This window comes from Myotis nattereri (genome assembly GCF_964212035.1).
Source record: "Myotis nattereri genome assembly, chromosome: 13".
NCBI classification, from domain to species: domain Eukaryota; kingdom Metazoa; phylum Chordata; class Mammalia; order Chiroptera; family Vespertilionidae; genus Myotis; species Myotis nattereri.
Genome location: NC_138088.1, coordinates 41,711,639 through 41,731,828, shown reverse-complemented (window position 1 = coordinate 41,731,828; position 20,190 = coordinate 41,711,639). Strand labels below are relative to the sequence as shown.

At 41.6% G+C, this 20,190-nt stretch overlaps 1 protein-coding gene and 1 pseudogene across 2 annotated transcripts in view; both read left to right on the top strand.

Moving 5' to 3' along the window:
* HPSE2 (heparanase 2 (inactive)) overlaps nucleotides 1-20,190 on the top strand; it is a 529,690-nt gene that overhangs the window by 251,786 nt on the left and 257,714 nt on the right. The window lies entirely within an intron of this gene.
* On the top strand, nucleotides 5,033-13,758 carry LOC308529150 (large ribosomal subunit protein eL21-like; annotated as a pseudogene). The gene is made up of 2 exons: nucleotides 5,033-5,103; nucleotides 13,280-13,758. The product of its transcript is annotated as a large ribosomal subunit protein eL21-like (transcript).

Here is a 20,190-nt window from a genome sequence, read left to right as displayed (position 1 = left end):
TAGTTTATTCTGTTCATCAGATTTTGTATTCATTTGATTTTTAGATTCACTTATTGATAGATATGTATTTGTTGTCACTTCATTCATAATTTTTTATCTTTACCTTTTTCTTCTTCTTCCTCTTCTTAAAGAATACCCTTCAGCATTTCATCTAATACTGGTTTGGTGGTGATGAACTCCTTTAGCTTTTTCTTGTCTGTGAAGCTCTTTATCTGACCTTCAATTCTAAATGATAGCTTTGCTGGTAGAGTATTTTTGGTTGTAGGTTCTTGGTATTCATCACTTTGAATATTTCTTGCCACTCCCTTCTGGCCTGCATAGTTTCTGTTGAGAAATCAGCTGACAGTCGTATGGGTATTCCCTTGTAGGTAACTAACTGTTTTTTTCTTGCTGCTTTTAAGATTCTCTTTGTGTCTTTTGCCCTTGGCATTTTAATTATGATGTGTCTTAGTGTTGTCCTATTTGGATTCCTCTTGTTTGGGGTTCTCTGCACTTCCTGGACTTGTAAGTCTATTTCTTTCATCAGGTAGGGGAAGTTTTCTGTCATGATTTCTTCAAATAGCTTTTCAGTGTCTTGCTCTGTCTCTTCTTCTGGTACCTCCATAATTCGGATGTTTGTATGCTTGAAGTTGTCCCAGAGGCTCCTTACACTATCTTCATATTTTTTTTTATTAAATCTTTATTGTTCAGATTATTAACTTTGTTCCTCTTTTTCCCCCCCACAATTCCCCTCCACCCAGTTCCCACCCCACCCTCCGCCCTTACTCCCCATCCACTGTCCTCATTCATAGGTGCACGATTTTTGTCCAGTCTCTTCCCGCATCCCCCACACCCCTTTTTCCCCCAAGAATAGTCAGTCCACTCCCTGTCTATGCCCCTGATTCTATTATAATCTCCAGTTCATTCTGTTCATCAGATTATGTGTTCCCTTGATTTTTAGATTCACTTGTTGATAGATGTGTATTTGTTGTTCATAATTTGTATCTTTACCTTTTTCTTCTTCTTCCTCTTCTTAAACGATACCTTTCAGCATTTCATATAATACTGGTTTGGTGGTGATGAACTCCTTCAGCTTTTTCTTATCTGTGAAGCTCTTTATCTGACCTTCAATTCTCAATGATAGCTTTGCTGGATAAAGTAATCTTGGTTGTAGGTTCTTGGCATTCATCACTTTGAATATTTTTTGCCACTCCCTCTGCCTACAAAGTTTCTGTTGAGAAATCAGTTGACAGTCGTATGGGTACTCCCTTGTAGGTAACTGACTTTCTTTCTCTTGCTGCTTTTAAGAGTCTCTCTTTGTCTTTGCTCTTGGCATTTTAATTATGATGTGTCTTGGTGTGGTCCTCTTTGGATTCCTTTTGTTTGGGGTTCTCTGCGTTTCCTGGATTTGTAAGTCTATTTCTTTCACCAGGTAGGGGAAGTTTTCTGTCATTATTTCTTCAAATAGGTTTTCAATATCTTGCTCTCTCTCTTCTTCTGGCACCCCTATAATTCGGATGTTGGTACGCTTGAAGCTGTCCCAGAGGCTCCTTATACTATCTTCGCATTTTTGGATTCTTTTTTCATTTTGCTTTTCCGGTTGGGTGTTTTTTGCTTCTTCGCATTTCAAATCTTTGACTTGATTCTTGCAATCCTCTGGTCTGCTGTTGGGAGTCTGTTTAATATTCTTTATTTCAGTCAGTGTATGCTTAATTTCTAGTTGGTCCTTTATCACAACATCGAGGGTCTCACTAGATTTCTTGAGGATCTCACTACATTTATCGGCAGTCTCACCAGTCTTTTCGAGTGCCTTACTAAATTTATCGGCGGCTTCTAGATAGTTCTTGAAACACCTTAAAAGTGTGGTTTTGAACTCTATATCCAGAAGTTTGCTTTCCTCCATTTCTGTTATTTGTATCCTCTTTCTTTGTCTCCGCATTTTTTTATGCTTTCTTGGTGCACCCCCTTGTGGTCTTTGTGCACAGTCTTGTTGTAGTTAAGCCTTGATTGTTGTAGGTAACACTGGGGGGGATTTGACCTCCAGGCCAATTGGCTGTGAGAATCAGCTGTGTCTGCAGTGGGAGAACTTCTGTCCTGATCTCTAGGGAGGTGCTAATCTAGCCTCTGCCTGAGGCTATCCAGCAAATGCCTCCGTGCAAGACTTGGGGGGGCGAGTCCCAGGAGATCAACAGGGCAGGAGGAGCGAGCAGTTATGGCTGCTCTCAGTCCTGCCTTCAGAGGCTCTGCGTCTCAGTGTTCCAGCAATTGCTGCAAGTACCTCGGAGAGAAAGCTGCCCTCGAGTTCCGACCGATGCCAGACAGTCCCGCTTCTCCCGTTTGAGTCTAGGTCCCCAGAGACTCACCCGGAACTGGAGCTCAGAGCCTGAGACTCCCTCCCAATTGAAAACGACAACCGAGCCCTCAGCCACCAGCCCGCTCCGCATGCACCTCCGCACCTTAATATTTTACTTCTGCACTGCGCCTCCTCTGAGTCTTGGTATGCTTTTCTCTTTCCTTCTAGTTGTAGAATTTCCACTCAGCCTTCCTGTGGTTCTGGGTGATGTCCGTTCCGTCTTTTAGTTGTATTTTTGAAGTGGTTGTGTGAGGCAGCAATCTCCGGTATTTACCTATGCCGCCATCTTGGTTCTCCTTGTATCTTCATATTTTTGGATTCTTTTTTCTTTTTACTTTTCTGGTTGGGTGTTTTTTGTTTCCTCGTATTTCAAATAATTGACTTGATTCTTGGGATCCTCTCTCTAGTCTACTGTTGAATCTCTGTATATTATTCTTTATTTCAGTCAGTGTATGCTTACTTTCTGACTGGTCCTTTCCCATTATTTTGGCATTCTCACTAAGATCCTTAAAGGTCTCACTAAGTTCCTCGGAGGTTCCTAGAAGATTCTTGAGTAACCTTATAACTGTGGTTTTGAACTCTATATCCAGTAGTTTTCTTTCTTATATTTCTTTCATTTGTTACATGTTTCTTTGTCTCCTCATGTTGGCTGCTTCCCTATGTTTGTTTCTATGTATTGGGTAGCTGCTGTGTCTCCTTGAGTTGATAAAGCGGCCTTGTGTAGTAGGTTTCTTATAGGGCTCAATGGCTCAGCCTCCCCAATCACCTGAGGTGGACACTCTTGGTGCACCCCTTTCTGGGCTGTGTGCACAGTTTTGTTGTAGTTGAGCCTTGATTGCTGTTGGTGTCACTGGGAGGAATTGACCTCCAGGCCAATTGGCTGTGGAGACCAGTTGTGACTACAGTGGGAGAGCTGCTATGCAGGAGACACTCTTATGGGGCAGGACTTGCTTCAGTGGGGCTTTGGTGCTCACTGAGTCTGCCCCCTGAGTGTGTCACTTATGGATGTGAAGAGTTGTAATCTGGTATGGTCTCACACTGACCACTGTGTACACTGGCTCTTGGATCTCCAGGGAAGTGCAAAGTCAGCTACTGCCTGGGGCCACCCAGCAGGAGCTACAGAGAGATCTGCAGATTCCTCCTCTTTGTATCGGGTTTGGAAGTGCCCAGATGAGGCCCACCTGTGAAGCAAGGCAGGCTGGTGCTGGTGCCTGGTCTTGGGCCTTTTATTGATAGCTTCAGGGCTACCTGACCCAGCTGTAGCTTATTTGACAGGTTTTAGGCTGAGAAATAACAGGCCATTCATATGCAAAAGCCACTGCACACAGCTTGGGTGCGGTTATAAATTGGGTGAGGCAGGTCTCGGAATCTCCAGGGAGGAGCAAACAGAAATGTCTGCTAGTCAGCCCTGTACCCAGGAGGTCCCAGCACAGGAACAATGACCACTGCGAGCACCTCTGTCTGGAAGAAAGCTGCCCCCTGTGTTCCTGCCCCGATGCCAGACAGTCCAGTTTCTTCCTGTATCTGCCTGGGTCCCCCAGAGCCTCTCCTGGCACTGGAGCTCAGAGCAAGTGGGAACTTGTAAATTCAGTTTGCAGTGCTGGCCATTTAAGAGGAGCAGCTGGGTCTCTAGCAGCCTGTGTGTCACTCCGCCCCAATCCGTACTTGTTTTTACAGTCTGTATTTCTTACTGCCTGTAGTGGCTTCTTTCCCTAGCTCTAGAACCCTGGGCTAGGGGGTCTGTTGTGGGGCTGGGACTCCTTGCTCCTCCAGGTGGCCTCCAAAGAGGCAATCTCCCTTCCGGTTAAAAAAGTGGCACACCCGGGCGGTTGACCAGCCTGTTCCGTGCCTCCGCACCTCCTACCAGTCTCAATGCACTTTCTACTTTACCTTCTTCTAGTTGTAGTACTTCCACTTAGCCAGCTTTCCTGCAGTTCCAGATGATAGTTCTGTATTTTAGTTGTAATTTTGATGTGGTTGTGGGAGGCAGCAAGTACAGCCATTTACCTATGCTGCCATCTTGGTTCCTCCTCTGAAACCACACATATATTTATGCAGGCCTGGTGCCTAGGGTAGTGCCCTCTGACATGGGCTCCAGATCTCACCATTGCAGAATTCTGGTGCAGAAGATGCTGTAGTTCATGGCTCTCAAACATCAGTGTGCACCAGAACCACCTGGAGGGCTCTTTAAAACAAACCACTGAGCCCTATCTCCAGAGTTTCAGATTCAGGAGGTCTGATGTGGAGCCTGAGAATTTGCTTTTTAACAAGTCCCCTGGTGATGCTGATGCTGCTTACCTGGGAACCCCACTTCGAGATTCTTTCTTGACCTCATATCTATCAAAATATATTCGCCCTAGTCTGGTTGGCTCAGTGGATAGAGCATTGGCCTGCTGACCAAAGGGTCCCAGGTTCAATTCCTGTCAAGGGCACATGCCTGGGTTGCGGGCTCCATCCAACATGCAGGAGACAGCCAATCAATGATTCCCTCTCATCACTGATGTTTCTATCTCTCTCTTCCTCTCCAAAATCAATAAAACTATATTATATATATATAAAATCTTCACATTATATCAACAGGCAGATATCAAATGTTGATTGCTTCAAGGACCTGTCTTATTCTAGGGACAGCTAATTCTCTAAGAGGTAATAAAATAATAATGGATGAAAATACATGACTACATTAACATTTATTTCAATATGGTTTCTGAAACCAAATTGTGCTCCGTGTCCTACATGTTCTGTGGTAATGCTCCAGGAGTCATTTGGAGGTAATAGGATACTAGATTCCTCACTTTCCCACTTCTCCACTCTTTACTGCTTCAATCACAAGAATTTTAGCTTCATCTGTTTTATAAATTGAACTTCTATGTAGGATTTTATTAAATAAAATATTCAGTGAATAAAAAAGATTGGAAGAGCACTTTATTTTTTCCTTTTTTGTTAATCCTCAGCCAAGGATTTTCTCCATTGATTTTTAGAGAAAGTGGAAGGCAGAGGGAGAGACAGAGAGAAACATCAATGTGAGACAGACACATTGATTGGTTGCCTCCTGCACACACCGTAACCAGGGCCAGGAAACCAACAACCCAGGTATGTGCCCTTGATTGTAATCAAACCCAGGACTCTTCAGTCTATGGGCCAATGCTCTATCCACTGAGCCAAACTGGCTGGGGCTGGAAGAACACTTTCTTAATCCCAAAGTGAGATGAATATAAAGAAAAGACCTTTTTTAAGGTCCATATATGGCTATACTTAAAGTTTGCTTTAGATGATTGTGGGTGAGAGAAGAATGTCTTAATTATGATTCACTTTGAATAACAAATGAAACCAAGCTCCCCACTTTTCATAATCAGAATATATTAATATCTTTACCAGTTGAAGAATTTTCTTCATTAGAATTTATTGTTTCATATCAGAGGCTATCTGCTTTTGCATTCATCCACTCAATTAGAAAGCATTTATGATGCACTTGTTATATACGATATAGTGAATTGCATGTTTCCTGACCTCAATAAGCCTAAAGTTTACATTTTCTTCATATATGTGCCTATGGAGGCGGAGGGGGTGCATATTAATTAGAATACAGAATAAAATGAAGTGAATGCTTTTATAGACATGCAGAACACTTATAAAATAATTAATGTAATTATTTTGAACTTATGGGCTTAGGGAATGTTGGAGTAAGGCTTCATGAAGAAGCTGGCATTTGAATTAAGCTTTAAAAGTTGAAAGGGCTTTCAAAAGTTGAAAAAAGAAATATAGCTTTGTGGTCAGTGGATAATAGCACCATATCTAAGATTGTTCTAGATTGCCAGGGTTTATGTCCTGGCTCTAGCACCTACTAGAAGTGTTATTTGGAACAAGTTTTTCATTTCTCTTGGCCTCAGTTTTCCCACCTGTAAATGGGCATATTAATAGAAACTGTTTCACTTAGTTGTTGTGAGAATTAAATAGAATAATGAATGTAAAATACTTAAAAATGCTCAATTTGTTAGCTCATAAAGGTTAACTATTTTTATTTTTGTTTTGTTGGGGGAAGGGTATTCCAAATTGACTGGACAGAATAAGCAAAGGTAAAAAAATTATGACTTTGAAAGCTTTGATATTCACTGCTTCCACAGCTGGAATGCCACTGGAGTTCTCAAAAAGCTTCAGGCATAGACTTGGGGATGCTATTAACACTTCAGTACAACCATATTTGAAATGATACCACTTTTTGCCAGCCAACCCAGGAATGCAATAATTAATTAGAAAGAAGACTGGCAAATTTCTTCTATAGAGGGCCATATAGTTTGTGAGTGCATGTGTTTTAGGCTTTGTGAGCCGTATGGTCTCTGTCTTAACTCTCCTGTTACATGTGAAAGCAGCCATGAGTGTGGCTGTATTTCAATAAAACTTTATCTCTGGACACTGAAAATTGAATCTCATGTAATTTTCATGTGTTGCAGAATATTAGTCAACTTTAAATTTTTCAATCTTTTAAAAATGTGAAAACCATTCTTAGTTTGTGGGCCATACAAAAACAGGTGTTAGGCTAGATTTGGCTTGAGGGCCATAGTGCTTATCCCAGTTTTGGAACATTGTTCCCTTGGTGAAATGAATTCTGCACTCGAAACAATTAACTTAGAAACAGACTTTTGTAATATAAACTGTGGCTAAGTAGCCTCTACTGCAGTGGTTCTCAGCCTTCCTAATGCCGCAAACCTTTAATACAGTTCCTCTTGTTGTGGTGACCCCCAACCATAAAATTATTTTCGTTGCTACTTCATAACTGTAATTTTGCTACTGTTATGAATCATCATGTAAATATCTGATATGCAGGATGATTTTCATTGTTACAAATTGAACATAATTAAAGCATAGTGATTAATCACAAAAACAATATGTAATAGAGAAACCAAGATAACGGCATAGGTAAACACCTGAAATTGCTGCCTTGCACAACCACTTCAAAAATACAACTAAAAGACAAAACAGACATCATCCAGAACCACAGGAAGGCTGGCTGAGTGGAAATTCTACAACTAGAAGGAAAGAGAAAAGCACACTGAGACTCAGAGGAGGTGTGGAAGTAAAGTGCAGAGGTATGGAGGCACACGTGGAAAGGGTTGGCGACTGAGGATGCGGTTATCTTTTTCAATTGGGAGGGAGACACACGCTCCCACTCTGAGCTCCAGTTCTGGGCTAGTCTCTGGGGACCCAGACTCATACGGGGAGAAACTGGACTGTCTGGCAGCAGGCAGAACTCGAGGGTGGCTTTCTCTCAGAGGTGCTTGCAGTGATTACCGCAGGACACTGAGACCTGGGACCTCTTAGGGTAGGACTGAGGATCAGCCATAGCTGTTTGCTCTGCCCTGTTGATTTTCTGAGACCCCGCCCCACCCAAGCTGTGCACAGAGGCTTTTGCAAATGAATGACCTGGCCCCTTGCAATCTAAAATTACCTAACAAACTGCAGCTGGGTCAGAGAGACCCAGAACATCCAAAAGAAGGCCCAAGGCCCCACAGCAGCTTGCATTGCTTCACAGATGAGCCTCATCTGGGCACCTCCAAATCCCAAACAATGAAGAGGAATCTGCAACTCTCTGTAGCTCCTGCTGGGTAGTTTCAGGCAGAGGCTAAATTATCACCTCCTTAGAGATCCAAGTGCCAGTGTACCCAGTGGTCAGAGTGGGACCATCCAGATTACAACTCCTCAGATCCATAAGGGACACACTCAGGGGGCAGACTCAGTGAGCACCAAAGCCCCACTGAAGCAAGTCTTGCCCCAGAAGGGTGTCTCCAGAACAGAAGGTCTCCCACCATAGACACAGCTGATTCTCACAGCCAATTGGCCTGGAGGTCAATTCCTCCCAGTGATACCAACTACAGTCAAGACTTAACTACAACAAGACTATGAACACAGCCCACAAAGGGGTGCACCAAGAGTGTCCACCTCAGGTAATTGGGGAGGCTGAGCCACTGGGCCCTATAGGACAGCTAGCACAGAAAGCCACTCTATCAACACAGGGAAGCAGCCAAAATGCGGAGACAAAGAAACAGGTCACAAATGACAGAAATGGAGGAAAGCAAACCACTGGATATAGAGTTCAAAACCACACTTATAAGGTTTTTCAAGAATTTTCTAGAAACTGCCGATAAATTTAGTGAGACCCTCAATAAATCTAGTGAGACCCTCTAGGATATGAAAAAGGACCAAATAGAAATTAAGCATACACTGACTGAAATAAAGAATATTATATAGAGATCCAACAGCAGATTGCAAGAATCAAGTTAAAGATTTGAAATACAAAGAAGTAAAAAACACCCAACCAGGAAAGCAAAAAGAAAAAAGAATCCAAAAACATGAAGATAGCATAAGGAGCCTCTGGGACAACTTTAGGCGAACCAACATCTGAATTATAGGGGTGCCAGAAGAAGAGAGAGAGCAAGATATTGAAAACCTATTTGAAGAAATAATGACAGAAAACTTCCCCTACCTGGTGAAAGAAATAGACTTACAAGTCCAGGAAGTGCAGAGAACCCCAAACAAAAGGAATCCAAAGAGGACCACACCAAGACACATCATAATTAAAATGCCAAGAGCAAAAGACAAAGAGAGAATCTTAAAAGCAGCAAGAGAAAGAAAGTCAGTTACATACAAGGGAGTACCCATACATCTGTCAGCTGACTTCTCAACAGAAACTATGCAGGCCAGAAGGGAATGGCAAGAAATATTCAAAGTGATGAATAGCAAGAACCTACAACCAAGATTACTTTACCCAGAAAAGCTATCATTGAGAATTGAAGGTCAGATAAAGAGCTTCACAGATAAGAAAAAGCTAAAGGAGTTCATCACCTCCAAACCAGTATTATATGAAATGCTGAAAGGTATCGTTTAAGAAGAGGAAGAAGAAGAAAAAGGTAAAGATAAAAATTATGAACAACAAGTACATATCAACAGGTGAATCTAAAAATCAAGGGAACACATAATCTGATGAACAGAATAAACTGGAGAATATAATAGAATCAGGGGCATAGAGAGGGAGTGGACTGACAGTTCTCAGGGGGAAAGGGGTGTGGGGGTGTGCAGGAAGAGACTGGACAAAAATCGTATACCTATGGATGAGGACAGTGGGGCGGGGGGTGGTAAGGGCAGAGGTTGGGGTGGGAACCGGTGGAGGGGAGCTATAGGGGAAAAAAAGAGGAACAACTATAATAATCTGAACAATAAAGATTTAATTTTTAAAAAAACCCAATATGTAATTATATATGTGTTTTCCGATGGTCTTAGGCGACCCCTGTGAAAGGGTTGTTAGACCCCCAAAAGTGTCGCGACCCACAGGTTGGCGACCAACAGGTTGAGAACCGCTGCTCTATTGTATATTCTTTTAGCAGCCCCCTCTGCTGGTTTATTTTATTCACAAATACATGATCATGAACAGATTTCTCAGGAGTTCATTCCCCTTACAAATAATTTGTAATACCAACTCACATTTACTAGTAACATTGAGTTTGGCAGCCTTCCATACATTTGTAAAGAGGCTTTTTCAGCAACTTTCCTTCTCCAACTTTCAGTTTCTGGTACAGACCACTATTTCTTCTCTAAACTTAACTATTCTCTAACTTCCTGCTGATGGTTGTGGCCTTAAGATCATGGAAATCAACCTACCAAGTACAGGGATGAAATTCCTATTGCCAAATTTGGTTTTCTATTAGATGCCCTAAAAATACTTTAGATATTTAAAGTTGCAAGGAAACAAAGCTTAATAATTATGTATCAGGTTTGTTTGTTTGTTTTTTTACAGGCTGCATTCAATAAACATTGTTGTAGCATTGGGAAAATTACTTAAACTTTCCAAGCCTCAGTTAGCTTGTTTGTAAAATAGGAAGAATAACTATTGTGAAGATTATTAAGGATTGAGAGGATGTATATTATATTTGATAACTACTAATAGCTATGGTTATTATTTGATAGCTATTATTATTTTCATTTAAAATCAATATTGTGTTTTTATTTTTTTTAATATTGTGTTTTTATAAACTATGTCTTATTCAAATAGTTTAGTCTCCACAATTTTTTCTATTCACAGTGTTTTATGAAATCATATTATGTTGTGTTTTCTGATTTCTTTGACATCTTAAAACTAGAAGAGATTCTATACTCCACAAATGTGAAGTTTCCACTCTGCATTCCCTGTTTCAGATAATGCATAAAAATGTTAAATAAAACTATCCTATGTCAGGTCCCCAGGTAACTTCATTATTAATACATCTTTACTAAAAGTCAAATGCGTTTAACTCTCATCTTTGCTTCTGGTCATTAATATAATTTTTTTTCTAGTGTAAGACTTAACTCCATTGAGATGTATGCTGTAGATTTTTTTTTTTCCTTTGGAACTTGATTTGTGTGTGTGTATGTGTGTGTATGTTTAGTATTCTGTATTTTAAAACATCCTTTTCTGTTGTAAATATTGTACTTGTATTAATATGCTTTGGGGAATGACTTAAAACTTATGGTGTTCATTGTTCTTAACCAATCATATATGTATGCAAATTGTCCCCTCAGGAGTTCGACCAGGAGACCAAGAGTTCAGTCGCTCGCTATGACATGTGCTGACTACCAGGGGGCAGCACAGAAGACCCCCTCCCCCCCCCACACCCCCCCCCCCCCGCCGGCAGCCGGCAGCTGGGGAAGGGAGTTCCCCGGCCAGCAGCCGGAAGGAAGGCCCCGGCCGGAAGCCAGAAGGCCCCGATCGGCCCTGATCGCTGGCCAGGACTAGGGACCCTATCCGTGTACAAGTTTTGTGCACCGGGCCTCTAGTAAAGAAATATCTGTTGCCCCAAAAGGATCATACTGTTCTACTCCAACTAGCAATTGGGGGGCTGAATTGCCTTTACATTGTAGTGAGCTATTTTCTAGCCTACACAAACATATAAGCATGTTTTATTTTTCTATTACGTATATGTCTGGCTACAAAATATAGATATGAAAATCTCTCTACCTGTGCAAGTAAGGTGGATCATTGAGTCTTGGCCATACTTGGCTTCCTTGAGTAGCAAGGGTTCTCCTGTGGAAATAATACTAAAGTAGTTTCTATTACAGTATTTCTGATTTTTAAGGGGATAATGGATAGCTACATGTGGGATGACTGTGTGCTTGCTAGCTTGGTTGGGAAAAACAAGGGTCAAGGGGATCATTCTATGTTGTCCTGGTTCAGCCTTAGTCTTCGATAAGTACTGTGTTCCTGGGTCTCAGAGGTGAGGCTTTCTCATCAGTGATTCTACCTCATCCTGGATGATAGAGAATCTTTGATGATCTGAACCCAGGACTGTTTCCTGCTCCACCCACAGAGATAGTAGGTTTTTTTCCCCTCATCTCATCCCTCAATTGTAGTTGGTTTTCAACTGTGCCCTGAGAGTGATAGGGTGTGCTTCCTTCCAATCCTTTAGCTGTTAGAGCTTTTGTATCTCAGAGAAAATAGGGAAGAAGGACCTGGACAGGCTTTGTGAAGAGTCATTGTTATTCCCCTCATCCCCCCTTCACTTCTTCCAGGCCTGAACCACCAAGTAGAATGCTCCTTAGTCACCCACCCCACCCTCCCTGCCACTGCGCCCAATCATTTTCATGCATGCCCATTAAGATCCAGAAAGAAGAGCCTGCAAGAAGATGCAGAACTCCCTTTGTATTTTTGTATCTCAGAATCCCAAGAGTTCTATGCTTTCATGCTAGCCCACACTCTACATTTTGCAATTTGTTGAACATTTTAGTTGAGTACTTCTTACCAGCTTATATATTATCTCCCATCTCCTACTCCAGTGCTCTGCCTAAAGTAAGCAAGTGCAGGCATCCTGTCTCTCCTTGAAAGTGCTTGTCTTTCCTTAGAATTCAGGCTAGTTTGTTGCCCTGAGATTTTTTTAAATTGTCTCTGATAGCTTTAAGAAATAATTTCGTAGATTATCTGTTATTGTTTTTCTTATCACTAGGGTAGAGTGAAACTTCCTGCATTATAAGAAGACATCAAAAGTCCAGTGAGTTGACACCAGAATTTTTAAAGATAAATAAATTAATTTCTTCTATTTGCCTTTATTGGATATAATAGGTGAATGTTATCTACTAGAGGTCCGCTGCACAAATTCGTGCACAGGTGGGGTCCCTGTGGGTGGCCTGCAGGGGTTGGGCCGAAACCTGTAGTCCAATGCCACCTTCAGCTCCTACCTGCCGCTCCTGCTCATCCCGGCCCCATTGTGCCCAATCAGTCCTGATCAAGAGAGGCTTGCGCTGCTCCAGTAGCACTCTCCAGCCATGAGCCCTGTGTCTGGCACCTTCCCAAGGGGAGTGGCCTACACGATTGGGCTGAAACCAGCTCTCCGACATCCCCCGAGGGGTCCCGGATTGCGAGAGGGCCCAGGCCACGCTGAGGGACCCCACTGGTGCACGATCAGGCCAGGGAGGGACCACCGGAGGGCTCAAGGGTGTGTCCGGCCCATCTCGCTCAGCCCTAATCAGCAGCAATCTATCCTACCCCAGTGGTCAGTGCATATCATAGTGAGCGGTTGAGCAGCCTTAGCATATCATTAGCATATTACGCTTTGATTGGTTGTTCTGCCATTTGGTCTATTTGCATATTACCCTTTTATTATATAGGATAAGGAACTTCAGTGGTTTAGAATAGAAGCTTGGTTTTCTTGCCCCTCACTAGTAGTGTCTGTCCCTCTTTAGTGCCCTGAATTCTGGTTTTCATATGTTCCCCTGTATGCTCCTTATATGTTGTGTGTCCTTCCCTCTTCTGCCTACTGGAATTTTATATCCTTAAGGCCTAGTTATATCTATCATTCATATTTGTCTTTCCACACACTTCCCCCTAGCATACTGCCTGTGTGTAGCAGTAGGTTCATACATGTTTGCTAAACTCCAATTAAAGAAAGTTATTTAAGCCTTTCGGCCGGAACTTCCATCTTCCAGTAGTTTGTCAAAGGGAAAGAGGAGAGGCACTCACAATATGTTTTCTAGGCCTTTTAGAAAACATGGAGTTGTTCCTTTGGCCACATACATGAAAATCTACAAGAAAGGTGATATTGTGGACATTGAGGGAATGTGCACTGTTCAAAAAGGAATGCCCAAAATGTTACCATGGCAAAACTGGAAGAGTCTACAATATCACCCAGCATGCAGTTGGCATTATTGTGAACAAGCAAGTTAAGGGCAAGATTCTTGCCAAGAGAATGAATGTACGTATTGAGCATATTAAGCACTCTATGAGCCGAGATAGCTTCCTGAAACATGTGAAGGAAAATGATCGGAAAAAGAAGGAAGCCAAAAAGAAAGTAACCTGGGTTCAACTGAAGTGTCAGCCTGCTCCACCCAGAGAAACACACTTTGTGAGAACCAATGGAAAGGAGCCTGAGCTGCTGGAACCCATTCCCTATGAATTCATGGCATGATAAGTGGGAAAAAATAAAAAAGACCTCTGTGCTGATAAAAATGCTTCTCTTAATTGAGTGGAAGTATGGTGTCCCTTCCCCCCAAAGCATAATTAAAGAAAACTTTGGAAGAAGGAGAAGGAGAAGGGAGAAGGGAGAAGAGAAGGAAGAAGGAAGAAGAGGAGGAGGAGGGGGAGCGGGAGGGGGAGGGGGAAGAGGCAGAGGAAGAGGAAAGTTATTTAATCTAGTGACCTCAATTATAGATTATTAGACTACTGGGTCTTTAGAGTCATTTCATTCCCTGAGAGTTGAAATGTCATGAGTTGGCCTTGACAAGCAAAGAAATGCTGACATTAATAGCTAATGATACATTAAAACAAAAGAAAAGAAAGCAAAACAAAAAAACACATTTCAATCTTCTCTGTGTGAGCCGTACATTTAGCAATTCACAATTGATTTTTTTGTAACTGAACCTTGAGACAATTCTCTCTCTGCTTGACTACACAGAAAACCATTTCTCATAAAAGAATCATCAACCCATAAAATAGTCATTATGATGCAAAGTGTGCATGAAATGTGCAATATTAGGAAATCAATCTAGAGGAAATTAAGAGAAAGAGCAGAGGACATCAAGAAACCTTCACTTTTGAATTCTCTCTCTCTCTCTTTTTTTTTTTTTTGCCTTTAAGCTCTCAATTCCCAGAGTAAAGGACAAGGGGAAACTTTTCTTGTTATATTATTCCAGTTGGATTTTCTTTCTTTCTTTTATATATATATATATATATATATATATATATATATATATATATATATATTATTGAGTTTTTACAGAGAGGAAGGGAGAGAGATAGAGAGTTAGAAACATCGATGAGAGAGAAACATCGATCAGCTGCCTCCTGCACATCTCCCACTGGGGATGTGCCCGCAACCCAGGTACATGCCCTTGACTGGAATTGAACCTGGGACCCTTCAGTCCGCAGGCGGAAGCTCTATCCACTGAGCCAAACCGGTTTCGGCGATTTTCTTAATATAATGTTAAAAAATTATTGAGATACACAAGTCTTGCTTATTGTCTAGATTTTTTTTATTAGCCTACTTAGAATTAGAGAAAAGGCCAGAGAGAAGAAGAGAATACTATTCCCTTTCACTTGTCTAGCCCTTTACAGTTTACAAAACAGTTTCACATACATTATGTGTGAGATGTTTAGGACCTTTAGTTCCATTTTATACATAAAGTAACTGAAGCTCAGAACAGATACATGAGTGGCCCAAAGTCATGCAGTTAGTGAGAAATAGAGAGTCAGGTCATCTCTTCTAGCTTAACATTATAAATTGTGTCTTTCTAACTGCTCTGTTTTTGTTAGGATTCATATATATATTCAAGTTCTAAATGTATGAAATAGTTGGTGCCAAGGAAGAGATTATTGTGGGTAGGTAGGGCTAATGGGGATATAGCACTTTTACTTTTTCTTGGCCATTTCACTCTAAACCATGCCAACTCACTATACCAAAACATTTTTCCTAATGATATGTATGGAAAGGAGAGGAGATAAAAGGAAGGGATAAGGAGATGAGATTTTTAAAAAGAGAGCGAGAAAAGGGAATGAGAAACAGATAAATGTTGGGGTCCTGCCCCAGCAGGTCCAGGGGTTCCCAAAGGTGTGGATGGAGTCGGCGAAGAAGGAATGACACGGAGAGAGCGTTCAGTTGATCAGCATAGCCAGGTTCTTTTTCTATTGTCCTGTTACATCTGTATTTATACCATTTGATCCTATAATCACATCATGGCATGTTTTGGGTAACCTACATTTCCTTGTTTCATTTCCATAGTTTCTTATCTGACCTTTGCCAAAAATCCTGTCTCTATCTAGTTCTGTTGATTTTAATCTTGTCTAGATTAATCTCTGTGTTCCATTATAAGGGCTATTCCAAGGTCACTGCTCTACTGATAAGCTACAAGGAAGTGACTGAAGGAGATTATCCTACCCAGTAAAGGTTATGTCCTCCCAGCCTCGCTGCTTGCCTTCCCTAGGACTGCCCTGTGTCGGTGGGTCTCCAGGGGTATAGGCTTTGGTGCTTTCCCTGGTGGGCAGACCCCTGGGGATGTGGGCCCAACAAGTCCCAAATTTATTGCTAACAGTCTTAGTCCAAGTTCTTCATAAGTAGTACATGGTATTTCTGTAACACTAGGGGGTTTTACTGATTTATTCTCTTCCTTAGTCCTGTTAATCCCTAACTCCAGGGAAAAATCCTCACCTGGGGAAACAACCAGGTGGTCCTGGTTAAAACACATAGCGCTAAGAGGGGGAGCAAACATATACCATATATGCCAGGTCCCTTGAAACATAAGCTGTGTAGATGTTTCTTTCCTGCAGCGACTGTGTCAAGCAGCAAGGGTGGACTGGCTTCCTGCAGATAAAGATAGGAAGCTCTATTTTTCTGTCTACTGTCTATATCAAGGCAATCACATTGACTGAGAGAACTTGGATTAGAACTCATATCTTGGGGAGCTTTGTTTATTGAAGCACCTTGCTTCTCACCTGAATGTATTATTTAGTTTATGGAAAACATAAGCATCTCCTCTTTGTGTGTGTGTGTGCGCGCGCGTGTGCGCACGCATGTATGCGAGTTGTTCAAAAGCCCTCTATAAATGCTCAGAACTTTTAGGGGAAGTTTTGCTGTTCCTCCTCATTTAGCTGTGAGAATAAAATGGTTTGGCCTTCTGTAACTTGCTTATTGCATAATAACTTTTCAAAGAAGATTAATGACAAGGATATTTATGAAAATGTCTCTGTGACTTTCATTTGTAACTATTCAGATGTCTGGCTTTTGCCATTTGTATTTAATTTACATTTTAAAACTTTTGTTTTGGAGCTCAGCCAGACTACAGATAGCCCAGCAGAGGACCTTGAAACTGTGTAAACAAATAAAGAAGTGGTCCAATGAATGTTATATGCATACGAGGGGCCCAGTGCATGAATTCGTGTACCTTGAAAGGAACTGTGGGCCTCAAGGCTGTGGTGGGCACAGGTGTGGGTCTCAGCCCATCCTCCGTGCCCCCTCCTTTCCTCTCCTGTTGCGGCCCCAGTCCCCTGTCTGCCAGCAGCCCCGCTCCCACCACCGCTGCTCCCGCCTGCTGACGGCGCCGGTGCTGTCAGTGGTGGGTGCAAGTTGTGGCTGCTGTCCTGATTGCTCCTCAGGAGCAGGGGGAGGTGGAGAAGCCCTGAGGGGCGATTGGGGCCGGCATCTGCTCAAACCCCCTAATGGCATTGAGTGATTAGGGCTGGTGATGGCAGCAGGTGCAAGTGGTGGCTCCGGCGCTGGCAGCGGGTGCGAGCGGGTCCAGCGCCAGCAGCAGGTGTGAGTGCCGGACAGGACTGCGGTGCACGGGAGCAAAGAATTTTCAGTAACCACCCCAGGCTCACCCCGATGACAGCGACTGGTGCCCTGCCTTGGTCTGGCGCCTCCCACGCCTCCCATTCACCTGCTCCACCATCCTGCCGTGGCCAACACCCGCCATGTTCCGCGCTCTGCCACCTGCTGCCGACGTCCCCCATGTTCCATGTGTGCTGCCTGGTGGTCAGCACATGTCATAGCAACCAGTTGTTTGGTTGTTCTGCTGTTTGGTCCATTTGCATATTAGGGTTTTATATATATAGATAGGAAACTTTTCAGCCCTTGTTCAAGAAAGTCAGCAGCTCTCTAGTGTCAAGTAGGGAGAAAAGCCTATCTTGCTGTCCCAACTTCTTTCTTCAGTTTCTTTCTTCAGTTGTACATTGTTAGAAATGATGCTGGGTTATGTATATAGTCATATTGCCAATTCAGTCTTCCAGTGTAAATGAAAGAGGATTAGTTCTTCCAGTTTTGATAGTGGAGGCTACTATAGTTGGACAGCAGTCTTGCTGACATGGTATGTTCATGATAAATCATAAATTTTGTCATTTTAATCTCCCTTTTTGGTTTACCTCCTAATCTATTTCTCCCAGCTTTCTTAGAAGATAAGGTAAAGTAAAAGCATTACCAATCTGGCTTTGTCTAGGTCAGTGGTCGGCAAACTGCAGCTCCCAAGCCACATGTGGCTCTTTGGCCCCTTGAGTGTGGCTCTTCCACAAAATACTGACTTCTGTGCACGGGCCACGAAGTTTCATTCGCATTGTACGTGCGCACCCGCACGTGGTATGTTGTGGTATCTTGTGGAAGAGCCACACTCAAGGGGCCAAAGAGCCGCATGTGGCTCGCGAGCTGCAGTTTGCCGACCATGGGTCTACGTGATTCTAATTACTTAGAACACATGGTTGTAGAGACAAGATCTCTAGAAATAATTGATCTGATCCCATATATAAACTCTCTTGGAAGTAGAAGTGAACTTATTTGCAGCACAATTAAATTAAAAATAAGTTTATTCTTTATCTTGGGAACCTCAAGAAGCCAGCATTCTAGCTTGGTTATAAGGAAGGTGAGTGTAAGATTAGAGAACTTTTTAAAGAAAGAATCCCTCAAAATGTGAATGAATCTGGGAAAGAAGACCCAACTTGCAGAAAGCCAGGGAGAAACTACAGAGAAAGGATTATTCCATATCAGAGAAGCTTGCTCTTTTCAGAAAGAGGAAGAGCAGAAGGATCTGGGAAGAGTCATGATTTTGTTATGTGACATATTTTCTTGAGGAATACCTTCCTGGCTTTATGCCAAACAAAAATAAAACACTTTCACTTTGTAAAAACCTGTGTAGTAGAAGTTTAAGGACAAGTGAAAAGAGGGAGGACTTTGAGATATTCCAGAGAAAAATAGCAGCAACTATAGCATCACTAAAATTCCAGGCTTCCTTTGTTACACCAGGCTCCCTAAGGCTTAGGTAACTTCCCGTCTCTGTCATCAAAACCTTTTGGGGTTTCACTTCCAAAGATTTTATAAGGTACAGATTATGTACTAGTAGTATTTCTCCTGATGTACCTCTGCCCTTCCAAACTCAACATGTATGGTTGACTGTCATATTGTTAACATCAATCTCTAAATCTAGACTATGTTAGTTCCAAATGTTTAATTTTAGTCATATTGCCAATTCAGTTGACATAGATTCACAATAAATCCTAGTTTTAGAGTAATTTCTAGTGTTCTTTCTGGTTCATCTGCTTATTAAACAGCTATTTCTCTCAGTTCTCTTGGAAGACAAGATAGGGGAAAGTAAGTATCTACCTGGTTTTGTCTAGGAAGGTTATTTAACTTCTCTGAGATTTCTCACCTATAAAATGACAATAAGATATTCACTTTGCAGGCTTTTCAGGAGGATTAAAGTAATAACTCTAACTCATATAGCATAATACCTAGATCCTAGTAAGCACTGGAGTCCACCAATTTGTTTCAGATAGTTACTTCTTCTAAAGTTGCTAGAACTGTTTTTATTCTTTCCTCATCACTTCTAAACTGTATTTCTCAGTTATGTAAGGGCTTGGGACATCTGTTGAACAATGCAAATAGACATGGAATGTACGGTCCACTGCCATATGGGATAATTTGTGCGGTACAGAAAGGCTTTTCTATCAGGAAACTTCTCTACCATTAGGTGTATAAAATGAATTCTTCTTGCAAAAGTGATTTAATTGGTATATTTGAATTCATATGTCATATAAAAACAAATATTTTTGAATTCAGTTTTCTTTTTACTTTTTAAAGCTAACTCATAGCTAATTATCACTTCTTATATATTTACTCATATATTGAGAAAGAACAATGAGTCTTCCCAATTTTCAAGTTCTCATATTTCCTCTCTCTTTAGACTATCTCATGGCTATATTAAAGCCTTGACTTTCACTTCCAAAGCCTTTGGTGAATCTGTTCCTTAACTTCCTGGTGATGAATCCAGTACTTTTCTATCTTGGTAGATTTATGAATTAATTTATATTTTTGACCTATTCAGCCAGCTAGGTTTCTTGAATGGTTCATCCTGAACTTTGTATTGCCTTATGCAAGCAGAAGAATGGTTGTCAGATATTTCAAATCTTAGCTTACTATTTTGCTCATTTACTCTGATTCTGTGTAATAATGGTGCTAACTTATACTTGCTTAGGTACAGAATACTTTCATATATATCTAGTATTATCCTGTATACATGTATGAGTATATGTATTTATGTATATGTGTGTATACAAAGTATATGAATATTATTTATGCAGCCCATGGTGAAACTTAATTAACAGGGAGAGAAACCCACATTATATACTGGAGTGTTGATATTGGACAGTTCACTTAACCTATTTGGGCTTCAGTTTTATCATTTATAAATGTAGATAATAATTCCCTTCCCTGTGTGAGATTTTCTTTATAAAGTGCTATAAAATTATAATGGATTATTTTTCATCTTCCCCATTGGATTGTGAGCCTTGAAATGGCAGAGAGCGAATCTGATTCACTTGTGTAAACCCAATGGACTTGGAATATAGCAGGCCCTCAACAATG